Source organism: Pan troglodytes, chromosome 4 (genome assembly GCF_028858775.2).
Source record: "Pan troglodytes isolate AG18354 chromosome 4, NHGRI_mPanTro3-v2.0_pri, whole genome shotgun sequence".
Lineage (NCBI taxonomy): Eukaryota > Metazoa > Chordata > Mammalia > Primates > Hominidae > Pan > Pan troglodytes.
The window spans coordinates 31,843,104-31,857,516 of record NC_072402.2 but is presented as its reverse complement, the minus strand read 5'-3'; the positions used below and the strand labels follow the sequence as shown (position 1 = coordinate 31,857,516).

At 34.6% G+C, this 14,413-nt stretch overlaps 1 protein-coding gene and 1 non-coding gene across 3 annotated transcripts in view; one reads left to right on the top strand and one right to left on the bottom strand.

The window, feature by feature from the left end:
• EDIL3 (EGF like repeats and discoidin domains 3) overlaps positions 1 to 14,413 on the bottom strand; it is a 441,707-nt gene that overhangs the window by 251,200 nt on the left and 176,094 nt on the right. The window lies entirely within an intron of this gene.
• Positions 4,782 to 4,888, top strand: LOC112209314 (U6 spliceosomal RNA). Its single transcript, XR_002944057.1, has one exon. It is a non-coding gene; the product is annotated as a U6 spliceosomal RNA (small nuclear RNA).

The following is a 14,413-nucleotide window of genomic DNA, read 5'->3' as shown; positions in this document are numbered from 1 at the left end:
AGCAGCTTTTCCTTCATAAACACTTAATAATTGCAAAATCATAAGATTTTTTTACCCTTGAATGGATGTTTAATGATGCATCCAATAAACTATATTATTGGGATAGTGTCCTAACTGATCTCCTGCTCTTACACATCCTCCATAGCTACCCACCATGCAAACCTAATCAAAAAGCTTCTGTTAGCTCCTACAGCCTGTTATTCCAAAGTCCATAAATTTAAACTAATCTTATGTCTTCAATGTTACCTCCCCTGTTCATGATAATGAACCAATATGCTTCACTTGGTTAATTTACCATTCTACCACCTAAAGATCATTTGTATTCCTAGAACTTTGCTCAAATGACTCTGCAGCTTTAAATGCCAAATGCCTTTCTTCACCTCCTCTTTTCCTGATGTCCTTTTCCTTCCTAGATAGCCCAAAGTTTCATATCAACTCTCCTCTATTGTTTATTTTTATTCCCTTCACAAGTTTTTCTATTACCATGTTACATACTATTTCCATCCATTGGTTCATTTGTTCACTTATTGATATAGTTATGCAGTTTATATTTAGAGCTTCTATTGTGTCCCACAGTGCTAAGTACCAGGGTTACAAAGGTGAACAAAACAGGTGCACCTTCTAATCTTGTGAAATGTCAGTAAACGAGAGGACTGACTCCAATCAAATAATCACATAAAGAAATGAAATTGTAAAGAAATGTGATAATCAAATAAGAAAAAGTGAATGTCATGAAGGAAAGGTCTCCTGTGCCCCAATAACCTATTAATAAGAGGGTCTCTGAAGAAGTGAAGCATAGACTAGAAGCCGGAAACCAAGTAACAGCTAAGGTAAGAAAGAAATGAGTATTTCATTTGTAGGTATGTAGAAGGAGAAGCAGGGCAAGAAAAAGGGCCTGTGGTAAGACTAGTGTAGCTAGAACAGGCACAGCAAGGATAAAGAAACAGGGACCAAACCAGGCAGCCTTCAAAGGCCATGTATTTAAGAAAAATAAAACAAAACAAAACAGCTTTATGGACACATGAATACATTTAGACTAAATTTCAATTTTAAAGATGATTTGTTTGCTATATGGAGAATACTTTGAAAGGATCTATTTTCAAAGATGAAAATAGAGCAGTTAAGAATCATCATACTTGTCCAGGCGAAGTGTGATAGGATGCCTGGATTAGAGTGGTGGGCTGGTAGGTATGGATGGAAGTGGACAGATTGGACAGAGAAGGGTCGAAGAAGACTATTCTGTTTCTAGATTTCATGTGTCAGTGGATGAATATTGGTGCCATTCACTGAAACAGCAACACTGGAAGAGGGTCTAGATTGAAAGAGAGGATCATGAGTAATCTTTATGGATATATTATTCAAAAAGAGGTAAGAAGTAGGCAGAGGAGAGTGTGGCCTGGAGATACTGAATGTTAGTGTTTGTGGATATAGATGGCGATTAGTGGGTAAGGATATAGTTGCCTACTGAAAGTTTAGAGGTAACATAAGGAAAAGAACAAAGAATCCAGGATCAAGACTCAATTTAATAGCTAGATATGGTCTAGGAAAGGCAACATCCAGAGAGGCAGGAAAAACATTAGCAGGGATGTGGTATCATTCTGGCACATTACTGCTTTGTGGTATTAATGAACAATTTAACATGTACACATCGCATCATTTGGAATGACGTTATGCTCCTGGAAATGTGAGGTTTCCGTTTTATATTTCTTATGTAACACCTCTCTGTTTTCTTGCAGAACCCAACAGATACTTGCTGAATGAAAATGTTCATAACTTCATGAATTGAATATACTGGCAAAGTGTTTTAGGAAAAACACATTTTAGGAGAAAATGTTCTCCTTTAAGTGGCATTATTTTATACCAAATAATATTCTGGTTGATCTTTTTGCTTATATAGGGAACCACTTTCACATTTTTTAAAAAAGTAAAAAGTCAAGTTGGAGAAACTGCCAATACCTATTGCTTCCAAAAGAAGGCTTATTTGGTCTGGAGAAGTAAAACTAAAAACATGGAGAATGAAATACGTGATATTTGGCCAAAATGAAAGAAAGACAGTAAAAGAGTACACTGAGAAATTATACATGTTTTCATATTTACCTAGCACCTTTTTGGTCATCTTGTTTTGTTTTTCATGATCTGTCTTGCTGGTGGTGCTATCAATGTTGTGTTCTCATTTTTGCTGTCCTTAGAAGTCCATTTGCTTGACTATACATCTAAAACTGATTCCTGTAAGATCAATCTGACTAGAGAAGCCAGTTTAAACCCTTTTACTCCTAGGATGAGAAAATCTTGACAAAGATTTGCCCACAGGGATAAGCAATGTGTGGAAGAAAAAACCAAAAAGCCATTTAGAAATAACATTATTACTTGTGTAAAAAACTTCTCTGTATGCTTTCTAGTAGACATGAAAATGTAGACTCAAATATTTGAGAAGTCTGAAAATCCACTTGAAAAATGTGTGTAACAATTTATTATAATTGCAAACCCAATTAAAAATGTTGAGCTATTGAACACAATTCATTTTATAATCCATGAATATATTAAATGTATGTAGCACAGATTTGTGTTACTATAAAAATCTTTATTTCTACTTTTCCAGCATTATGCATTTAAATTTGTAAATTCTATGTTACATTAATCACATGAATATAGATGGGCAATTTCACTACATTTCCTATAAAAGAAATCATGCCTACTGACAATTTTGTAGGAAATTTTGTTAAAGATTGACTGTAGCTCATAAAACAGTAAGGTTTCCTTCACGAAAGTTATTAGACATTTTAGATCCCCTCAGTTTGATTGAAATGATAAAAAAATTACACTTTAATATCACTGTCTTTGGACACTGACACTGTATTTAATACTATACAGAATACGGTCACAGAGTCATTAAAAGAAGTGACACTAATCCAGGTTTGACTGCACTGTGATTTAATATTTACAGTGTTTTCATGATACAAGTAAAATATGCTGATTAAAATGATCACAATGTCACCATCTGGATGGACAAAAAAGCTGAGGTTCACATCTTCAGTACAAGACACCTTCAGTTATTTCTTTCCACTATCTTTTCTTATTACCAATACAATTTCTATTATATGAAAGGCCATTAGTGTACAGAGAAATAATATGCAGTAGAAAAGTCTTTTGTCAATAAATATAATATCTTAAATAATTAATTAGAGAAGTTACTATAAATATTAATTAGAGAAGTTATTATGCTACTTAAATACAGTAGGTCTGAACTGTCCCTCTTTAAGATCAGTGTTACCAAGCGTAAAAGATTTTCAGATGAACAAATACTTTACTAGAAGTGTTTGAATGTTTGTCTTCTACCTGATCAGTATAGTAAAGTTTTTAATGTGATTTTTTTGTGTGACCTAATTGAAGTAGGTCACAAACAATGAAGTAAAGGGATTTAGGATTGTATATTCAGTCTTTAAAAATCAGTTATAAATGTGTACACTTGGTAATTTCCAAAGAAGCAGCTAAACAATATCCTTGCCTGATTGTGCAAGACATTCTGATAGTTTCTACAGATGTGCTGAATTCTAACAGGAGATTGGCAAGCAGCAAAGAATGACTGTGCTTTGGGCTTAGAAGGATAACCATATTGTGGAAGATTAAATATCTTCTGGATGAAGAATGAGGCTTGCCCCCATGACCACAGTAGGAATTCTATTAAACTTGATGTAATATTTTTCTAGATAAAATAATTTTGAAGAAGTTTTATGTCATAGAACTTGAAGGTTCCAAATTCTCTTTGATCTATATGCTAGAGGGGAACCTGGGAAATTTCAAGGAGAAACTTACCTCTTTTCACAGGAGCTACCTAAGCCCACCTCTGGGCTAAAAAGTGCAGTCTTTGATTCAGACACCTGTGCTTGTCAGACCCTTCAATTTTTATAAGAGCATGACATTCCTACCTGTGCCTATGCTATCCCTTGGAGCATAAGGGTCTATATGCATTCACCCTGCACCTAACTCATTAAGAAATGTTGTTGCCTGTACCTTCAAAATGCTGTATGGCCATAAACTCAGGAAACACAGATGAATATACACAATAAATGATTTATTGATATTACTTTGCAAAAAATATATAAATGATTTGGGTCTCCACAGTCCTTGTTGCTATGATGAACATGTCAATCAGGCTTCTGCATTAGAAACTTTGATTACAGGGAACTGGTTGTTTCCTCTCCCTGAGATGCTCTTCCTCTAACTCTCACCTCTACTAAACCTTTGCTCAAAATCATTTTCACAACGATTACCCAGAAAAGTTCTACTTAAAATTGGGAACCATAGTCCAATCCCAATATTTTTATTTCTCTCTTATTGTGATCTTGTTTTCTCAATGGCTTTAACTCCTTCTAACATAGCATGTAATTTATTTGTCATGTTTTGTGTTGTGTGGTGTTGTTTGTTGTGTTTCTCCCCTGTGTTGTGTTGCTATTGTCCCTCTCCCCTGTTAGAATGTAATTGATGTGAGGACATAGAACTTTGTTTTGTTCACTGATATATCTCAAGTGCCTGGTAATGATGCATCCAATACATCTTTGTTAATTAAATATATCTCTGCTAGGAATGAAACTTTAAACTTATTCAATATCAATCAAAATCTGGAATTAGTCCTACATTATTCCAGATCAGCAGTTAGCCATGTACACAGGATCAATTCAACACATAAGAAAATGTTTTCATACCACTGTATTTTGTCTTATACCATTGATCTATAAAATAAGACTAGAAAAAATAACATGCTTTTTTTCCTGAGGAATTAAGTGCTGGCTTTGGATGCACATATACTAAGATTGGAATGATACAGAGAATATTAGTATGGTTCCTACACAAGGAAGTAAGGAATTATGTCAACTGGGACCCAAGGATCAGGATCTCTAAATTTGAGGCCAAGAGTAGTTTTGTTTATCATGAGCAACAGGTCCCGCTTATTCTGTTAGACATTATGGTCTTATAACATCATTTGAACATCATCACACCATTAAGTACATGCCATGTGTGAGGCACTGAGTATAATAAGCAATATCAACATATTTAGTCAATGGCCTCTAGAATCCTAAGTGCCAAGGGAGATTATAGACAAATAAATAGGCAACTTCAATATTATGAAATGAGTGTCAATGTATAGTGAATACAGAGAGTTCTGGGAGGACATAAGAGGAATGCCTAATCCAATATTGGAAACTTGGGTATGACATCCTAGAGTAATTAGCATCCAAAGTTGAGGTTTACAGAACAAATAGAAGTTGGCTGTTTAGGAAGGTGAGTTAGAGGTTTTCAGACAGAAGAGGGAAATAACATGTATGAAGACTCAAAGTTAAGTAAAGCAGTCAGGAGATGGAGACCATCTGGCCAACATAGTGAAACCCCATCTCTACTAAAATACAAAAATTAGCCGTGCGTGGTGGCACGCGCCTGTATTCCCAGCTACTTGGGAGGCTTAGGCAGGAGGATCGCTTGAACCCAAGAGGCAGAGGTTACAGTGAGCTTAGATCATGCCACTGAACTCCAGTCTGGTGACAGAGCGAAACTACATCTCAAAAAAAAAAAAAAAAAAGCAAACAAACAAAAAAAAAGTTAAGCATAGCTAAATTTGTAGAACTGAAAGAAATGCAATATAATTGCATCATGAAGTGCAAGAGGGGAAGTGGCAGGCGAGAAAGCCAGAAAGATTTGCATAGCCTGATTATAACAAGCCTCACTAGGCAGATTAAGGAGTTACACTTTATGATAAGGGTAAGGGGAGGTCATTTAAGACATTTAAGCAAGAAATGGCTGATTGAATACATATAAACTAGAAGTGTAGGATTAGCTACTTGATGGAATTACTGGGGATAGATTCTATTTCCTCTAAAGAGTATATGTCTGCCTCAACAGTGGAAAGGATAGTAGGAGGTAGTGTAATAGGAAATGAAGTAGAAACATTTTAAATACAACTATGGGGCACAACATCTGAGTAGGCAATCAGAGGACTTGTAGATAGTGTTAATATTTAGATAGCATTGAAGACTAGGAAACTCTAATGGTACCAATCTCTGCATAATGTGGCATTTCTTCCACTGTGATTAGCAGAGAAAGAGGATGATACCATTAATGCAAGGTTAGATGTTTTCTAGTTGTATGTGGGTCAAGGCAAAAAAAAAAAAAAAAAAACAAACATGCAAATGTGTGCAAGATAGTGCTTTTGATGATAGAATTCTTGGTCTTGGCTAGTAAGGGAAGAGAGGTCAGCCTTTAAGGAACTGAAAGAGTAGGATTTGGAAGTCTGAGATCCAAGACAGATGTATTTTAAGAAACTTAATTAAATCTAGATCTGAAAAAAAAGTAGTGCTGTAGTGAAGCCATATATATGCCTATATACATTATCTTGTGTATATATTTATAACAAGTTTAAAAAGTCTTAAGGATTAACATACTCAGCTATTGTTCTTGACATGATCAGAATGAGTAAAGAAGAATTAGCAATGAAGTAAAATTCTCACTATGTCATCCAAAGTTATCAATGCCTTGTTTGTCTACCACCTAAAGTTGTCTCATGACAACCAGCAATTAGCACCATAGTTTTGGAAATACTGTGTTAATAAAAGGAAGATTCCTAAGAATATGTGCAGCATGTCATGGAATTTGTATATTATGAAATGGGGTCTCACATGTCATAAAAAATGTAAGCAGCAGACATTTGGATCTGGCCAGAGCAAGAATAGCTGTATGAGAATGGGAATTAGTAATGAAGATCTCTGGCCAAAACTTTTCTGGTTTTATTGGTCACCAAAGACATTAAGGTTTCTAAATGGAATGAGATTGCCTGGGCTATAAGATTTCCAGAATAATCAATTCCTAGCTTGCTTGATAGGAGATTAAGACCTCCGTGTAAAGAACAAATTGCAACTTTAATTGATTTTGCTTCTGAAGGAGACTTTGTTCTAGTGGGTAGGTAATGAAGTTTTCTAGTTTATTAGGATCTTTTATATTTTGAAAACAGTGTGAGCCCTTAAGAAAGAAATGTAGAGCCAAATCCTGGTTCATCTTTATCAGAAGGGCCTATGCTAGGACTGTGCAAACCTTTTATACCGAGACTTCACCCTAATTTCATCTTAGTTTGTTGACTTTCATTTGTTTTTGCCTTTGTCCTGTTTTCCTTTACAGTGACATATAACCATCCTCTCCTTTACTAACTACTTATGGATGCAGGATGGAAAATATTTATACTATTTTTGCATACTTTGAAGGTTTAAACATCAGCAAAGTGAAAACAACTGACCTCAAAACATGATCTAACCCAAAGTGAGCACCTTCTGGGAGATGGTTTTCTGCTTGACAATACTTTGTAATGAACTTCATCTCTTATACTGAGGTAGATGTCACTATTAACCAAAAGCAGGAGCTCTGTAATGGAAGAATTGAATTAAGATGCAGATTTCTAAGCAAGAAGAGAAACATAGAGACTAGGATAGAGCACAGGGCTTGGATGGAGCATACCAACAAAGAGAAAATAATGTGAGGGGTTTAACTTTGTTTCTTTTACCCTGGATTTTAAAAACAGTCATATTAAGGATCAAGTTTATTTTTTATTTGTTGTATCATTCTTATTTCTTCCAGGTAGTCTCAAATCTCCCGTAAACATTTTTGCAACACAAAGTTTTCATGTCGTGGGATTGAAGGGACTTTAGTGGTGGGCAGTAAAAGGAAAAACAGGCTTCCATGTATCACAACTCAGCTGCGTTTAAAGCTCCATCAGCAGTGGTATATGGAGGAAAGCAGGAGCCTTGCAAATTTATTCTGTAACCAACTGTAAAGTTAGCAAGGGCTTATAGCCAAACTGAGAGCAACTAAAGCAAATAGTATCTAATGACTGAGGAAAAGAAGCCCTTCCCATGTCTATGGGTTTTTAAAATTTTCTAATAATGTATTGGTACAAGTCCCCCAGAAGGCTGAAGGATTAAGGAAACCCAGGTGATTGCAATCAGAACTATGTTCTGGGATTTATTTTCATAAGTGAATTTATTTAGGATATGAGTTATAGATATTGTATGATTTATATATGAATTTAAAGATAACTCTAAAATCTTTCTTAAAAAGCAGAGTATTAACACCAACATGGCACATGTATACATACATAATAAACCTGCACGTTGTGCACATGTACCCTAAAACTTAAAGTATAATAAAAAAGCAGAGTATTAATTTATTAATCTGTCTAATGAGTTTAAATTTTCTTAGGGGTCAATCATGACTATATGTAAAGAGTTTAAGCAATGAAGCATATTTGTTTCAATAAACCAACCTTGACATAAAAATAATTAATATTAATTATTAATTGAATAAATACAGCATGCTTTATCCCCAGACCTAAAGTAACACCATAAGTTTTGAAACAAGAATCATAACATACCAAAAAAAATTTACCATGTCTTCTTAAATTATTACATATCTTAAGTGATAATATTTGATGGGGTTTCAAATTTAGCAGGGAAGCATTATTTTATATAACACATCCAAATTATTAAACTTGTTACACAATTTTGTGATATATTACATTTGTTTTAACAAAACTAATTAGTCATATAATTATTCTAATAGCACTGAAACTCATTTTTAAAGAGACAAATTTATATTCAGTCCAAATTTGGCCAATGTTAGTAACAGACAGACATGACTACTATGTAGACATCGATAGTAAGTAAACACTTTCTTTGGAACGCATTGGCATAATGGGAAAGAAACGGAAAGAAATGTCTTTCTGGAGAAAGAGTGAGAACTCTTCAAGTCTATATGATTTACAGTGAAATTTATCCTCACAGGAAAGCCTAAGAAAATTATTTATCAAGTAATTCCATACAGATAAGCATACTTATTTTCATAGCAATGTAACTAAGCTAAGGTCACTCAGGCATAGAGCAGGGTAAATCAGATGTTTTATAATATTTTAACAGGTCTTTTTAAAATTAAAGATACAATTTAATTTCTTGTATCTTAAATCTCAAATAAATAATCGTGAACATAAATACTAATTCACAAATATATGCCACTTGAGTCTTTTGGAGAAAGCAGTTAAACAACTGGCTTATAATCCATTTCTCTTCTGTTATCAGGGGTATGATCCAGGGAAAGAAAGAAAGGTAGGGGTATCAATTTCTTGTAAACAAGCTGACAACTAAACCTGCTACCAAATAGATGCTAGGATGAGAATCCTTATCTATGAATGTTTTCAGTAGGATGTCTCTAGTTTAGGATTGTTTCTGGTAAATAAATGTATTTACAATCTATGGATTTATAAGGTATAGCTCCATGGAAAATGTTATGTAAGCTATACAGCTATATGAAGACAGTTTGTTACCTCAATACTCCCTTGTATGCTTGGTAACTCATGTACCATACTTAGAGACTTCATCTGTTTTTCTGAGTCAGAAAGCATGTGTCTAATGCAAAGAAGGACTGGGTAGTTGTCATCAATGTCCCTAAAATGCTTTGTCTGTGCTCCTGGAAATTATTAGTAAACTGATACTGGGTAAGATCTCTTATTTGTGCAAGGCTGATTTGCCAGTCTAATCTTTTGAATTATTGCAACTCTTTATAGTCCTTTCTATAAATGTTGTATAAACTAAGAGTAAAACTTGAAAGGTTCCAAATTCCCAGAAGTTAAAGAACGGTTAAGCCATCTACAACATAACTGTGAAATAGAATAGTATATTGCCAACTATATTTTGAAAGATGAAATAATCAGTTACATGCCAAAATCCACATGAAATTCTATTCAATGCAAAAAGAGAGAGTACACTTCATGCTATGATTAAGTAACATGGTATGTAGACAATGACAGGCATTAGAAGAAGTACATAGATTTTAAAAATAGAATTAAAATAAAAAATTGTGTTGTAAAGAGTTTTAGAAAAGGGAAGGTCAACATACGCAAGAAAAACAGTGTGCTAGTCTAGTCATTAAGACTTCACAAATATTCCAGTTCTTAAATACACATGGTAGGACTGCACTTCTCCAGCCCTTTTCAAGTTGTAAGTGTCTATGTGAATTTCTTTGGCCAATAATGCAAGAAGTAATATGTGCCATTTCTTACATACATTTTAAGAGCCAGTTTGTAATTTATCATGTTTTCTTCCCACTGCTTTAGTGACTGTGGGAGGAACTGCTGAGATGTAGCCTTGTCAGCCCGAGACCCTGGGTATCTACAATGAGCAGAGAGCCCCTACTGACTCACACTGGATATATACTCCAAGAACTTCTGGATGAGCTTTCTCCTGAGCCATAAACAAGTTCATCTTGACTGACTCAGCAAGAAAAGGTTAATAGGAGTGTGATGTATTCATTTCATAACATCTTTTTAAACTAAAAAGAGCTAAGCAAAGTTTGTGCAAACAAAGAATTTTAGTACTATAGGATATCAGTGAGGAGTACATAGCAGGGAGTGGACCTGATAATATTGCAGACAAGAAACAAATGGGTGTAGAAGGTAACGCTAAAGAAAAGAGTGGAAATAAAGGTGGCTTGGATGTTTTATACCTGGCAGATAAATTGTAATGCCATTTATTTAGAGAGGGAATACTTGAGAGCAGAGGGGAAAAGTTGAAAATATTTATTTTTGCCCTGAGGCCATTAGATGTATCTAGCTGATGGCTGAAAATGAAAGTCTGAAATTCAAAAGAGAAGTCAGGGATATAGAGAAGACAGAGAAGAGAAAGCAGTCTCACATGTACTATGAACTGGTAATTCTTCTAAGTCTTTTAAATATAATATCTCCTATAATGATTGTAATTTTACCATTCCACTGGAAGAAATGAGGCACTCTAAGAGATTAAGCTACCCAGATTTGGCAGTACTATCCATAAAGGAACAAATAAAGCCTGAGAGATATTATAGAGGAAACAGGCAAGGAGACTGGAAAGACTATATTCAGGGGGCAGGCAAAAGAAACAGGACACTAAATAGGAACAGACACTTTTACAACCAAGTGACAGAGAGTAGGTGCCACTGAGGCCAACAGGGAAAATATCAAGAAGTAATGGATTGTTGTTCATGTCGAATGCTCCAGAGAAAACTAACTAGATTTATCATCTTCAAACTATTGAATTTTGCTTCCAAATAGACAACTTGAGAGGCAAAAGCTGAAAATTACTTCGTTTTTAATATACTGATATTCTGTAGGCTGTCAAACTGAACAAATCTCAAAGATAAGGCATTTTATGAGCACTACACCTCATGTTTGCCTAAATTAAAATAAGAATTAAGTATCATTAGGAATACTTTTTAAATTTCTTCAGATAAAAAAAGTCTCCAGCAAAGATGACCCAACTGATGTTGAATGAACCCCTTAACAGGACTAAGTCATACAGGTAAATTAATCCCATAAATTGCTCTCAAAAGGAATCTGAATCTCAGGGCTGATGTTGGTGTGCCAGCAACACACGTTCCTGGTGGGTCATAATGTTTAATGAGATGCATGGGAACCTCTGAATTGGATGAATATTCAAGTGATCTTCAGGGAAATCCTGAATTAGAATCAGCTCCAATAATTTAATTGAAAGGTCACATAACTGAGTGACTATTATAAAATCTATAATATAATGGAAGCACTGTACTCGCACAAGTGGCAGTTAAGAACTTTAGGTCAAAGGCTTATCTCATTTTTAGACTCATAATAAGACAATACTCTTTACTTTTAGAAAATGTCAACATTCCTCTAAGGAAAAATTACTATATTACTTAAGAGAAAACATTCGCACTTTTTCTATTAACTATATCCGAAGAGGGTAAGGAAGGCGTATATCACATCTGTAGAAACATTTTTTTAAAAAATACTTGGAATACTATATGTTTTTGCCAATCCTTAGAAGTGATCAACGGTTCTTGCAGATACTGATTCTATTATTAGAAAACAGCTTTTGATTTACCTGTTTGCCCAACAGGGGTCTCCGCTTTTGTTGTTTTGTACTTGTATTACTTTTATTCTTAAAAAACTAGTGAAAGCAAAACTTCAAATACAACTTCACCTAAGTGAAGAATGTTTACAACATTTAATGGTCATTTAGTGAATAAACTTAACCAACATAAGAATTAATTCAATTTTTTCATTAGAAAGTTGTTATCAGTTTCCAAGCAAAAACTATGCATTTATATAACCCTGTTAGTCAAATTTACTTTCATATACTTCAGGGAATAATGTCCACTGCATACCCTCAAAACTAACAATATAGGACACAGCCAATTTTAAAATTAAAATATTTTGAACATTGTCTACTCTGATTATAATTAGCACAGATGTTATTTACTTTTCCTTTATTCTCATCAAATGTAGATTAAAAATAAAACTGAATTTCTGCCATCAAGATAATTAACATTTTATAATATAGTTCCATGTCATTGATATCCAACCTGTTCTTTATTTAAATAAAAATTTATTTCATTTTTCATGCCTATCAAACGCCCATTCTTAGGCACTATCCAATTATTTTCCATATCTAGGTATACATACAACCTGCCCATCCCTTCTCTGCTTGAGTTCCAATTAACTCAGAAATTCAGCAGGCTCCTTATGACTGCAATGTCAGTATCCTTCAAAGTCTTCTGCTCCACTTTGAAGTAACATATTAGTGATCTCAAAATAGTTCTTAAAATTTTCTTTCTATTATGCCCCTTTACAAGCATTAGTTAATTGGCCCAAGGCCAATATTTAAAAAAAAAAAAAAAGGCCGCATGACCTAAAAACGAAATGCTGCTTTTTTATAATTTTTAAATGTAATGTTTCCTGTAAGCAGCCTTGATAAGTAAAATAGTAACGTTTTTATGTGTGTTTTTGAGACAGAGTCTTGCTCTGTTGCCCAGGCTGGAGTGCAGTGATGCAATCACAGCTCACCATAGCTTTGATCTCCCGGGCACAAGCAATCCTCCAGCTTCAGCCTCCCATGTAGCTGGGACTACAGGCACATGCCACCATGCCCTGGAAGATTTTTTTTTTTCTTTTTTTTTGTAGAGATAGGGTCTTACCTGTTGCCTAGGCTAGTCTCAAAATCCTGGGCCCAACTGATCCTCCCGCCTAGGCATCCAAAAGGGTTGGGATTACAGGTGTTAGTCACCATGCCAGGCTAAAATAAATAGTAACTTTCTAATAACATATATATATATATACATATATGTTTGTACCTATATATGTTCCACATTTTTTGTGTGGATTTTAGACACCCCTAAAATACATTAAATAAACTAGAAGCATTCAAATAACAAATAAAAATAATGATGGACAGTCATGTGATAAGAAGCCAGAAAAACAATGAAGTCAGATGTGTTATTGTGAAAGACTCTGTATCTCTGTGACAGAAGTAATATGAAATGTGCAATAGCCAAAATATTTAAAATCATGTAAGTGAGCTGTGTCCACTTGAAAAACTTGACTCTTTTGGCTGTGAATCCATCTGGTCCTGGACTCTTTTTGGTTGGTAAACTATTGATTATTGCCACAATTTCAGATCCTGTTATTGGTCTATTCAGAGATTCAACTTCTTCCTGGTTTAGTCTTGGGAGAGTGTATGTGTCAAGGAATTTATCCATTTCTTCTAGATTTTCTAGTTTATTTGCGTAGAGGTGTTTGTAGTATTCTCTGATGGTAGTTTGTATTTCTGTGGGATCGGTGGTGATATCACCTTTATCATTTTTTATTGCATCAATTTGATTCTTCTCTCTTTTTTTCTCAGTCTTGCTAGCGGTCTATCAGTTTTGTTGATCCTTCAAAAAACCAGCTTCTGGATTCATTAATTTTTTGAAGGGTTTTTTTTTTTTTGTCTCTATTTCCTTCAGTTCTGCTCTGATTTTAGTTATTTCTTGCCTTCTGCTAGCTTTTGAATGTGTTTGCTCTTGCTTTTCTAGCTCTTTTAATTGTGATGTTAGGGTGTCAATTTTGGATCTTTCCTGCTTTCTCTTGTGGGCATTTAGTGCTATAAATTTCCCTCTACACACTGCTTTGAATGTGTCCCAGAGATTCTGGTATGTTGTGTCTTTGTTCTCGTTGGTTTCAAAGAACATCTTTATTTCTGCCTTCATTTCGTTATGTACCCAGTAGTCATTCAGGAGCAGGTTGTTCAGTTTCCATGTAGTTGAGCGGTTTTGAGTGAGTTTCTTAATCCTGAGTTCTAGTTTGATTGCACTGTGGTCTGAGAGACCGTTTGTTATAATTTCTGTTCTTTTACATTTGCTGAGGAGAGCTTTACTTCCAAGTATGTGGTCAATTTTGGAACAGGTGTGGTGTGCTGCTGAAAAAAATGTATATTCTGTTGATTTGGGGTGGAGAGTTCTGTAGATGTCTATTAGGTCCACTTGGTGCAGAGCTGAGTTCAATTCCTTGGTATCCTTAAGGAGGAACTGGTACCACTCCTTCTGAAACTATTCCAAT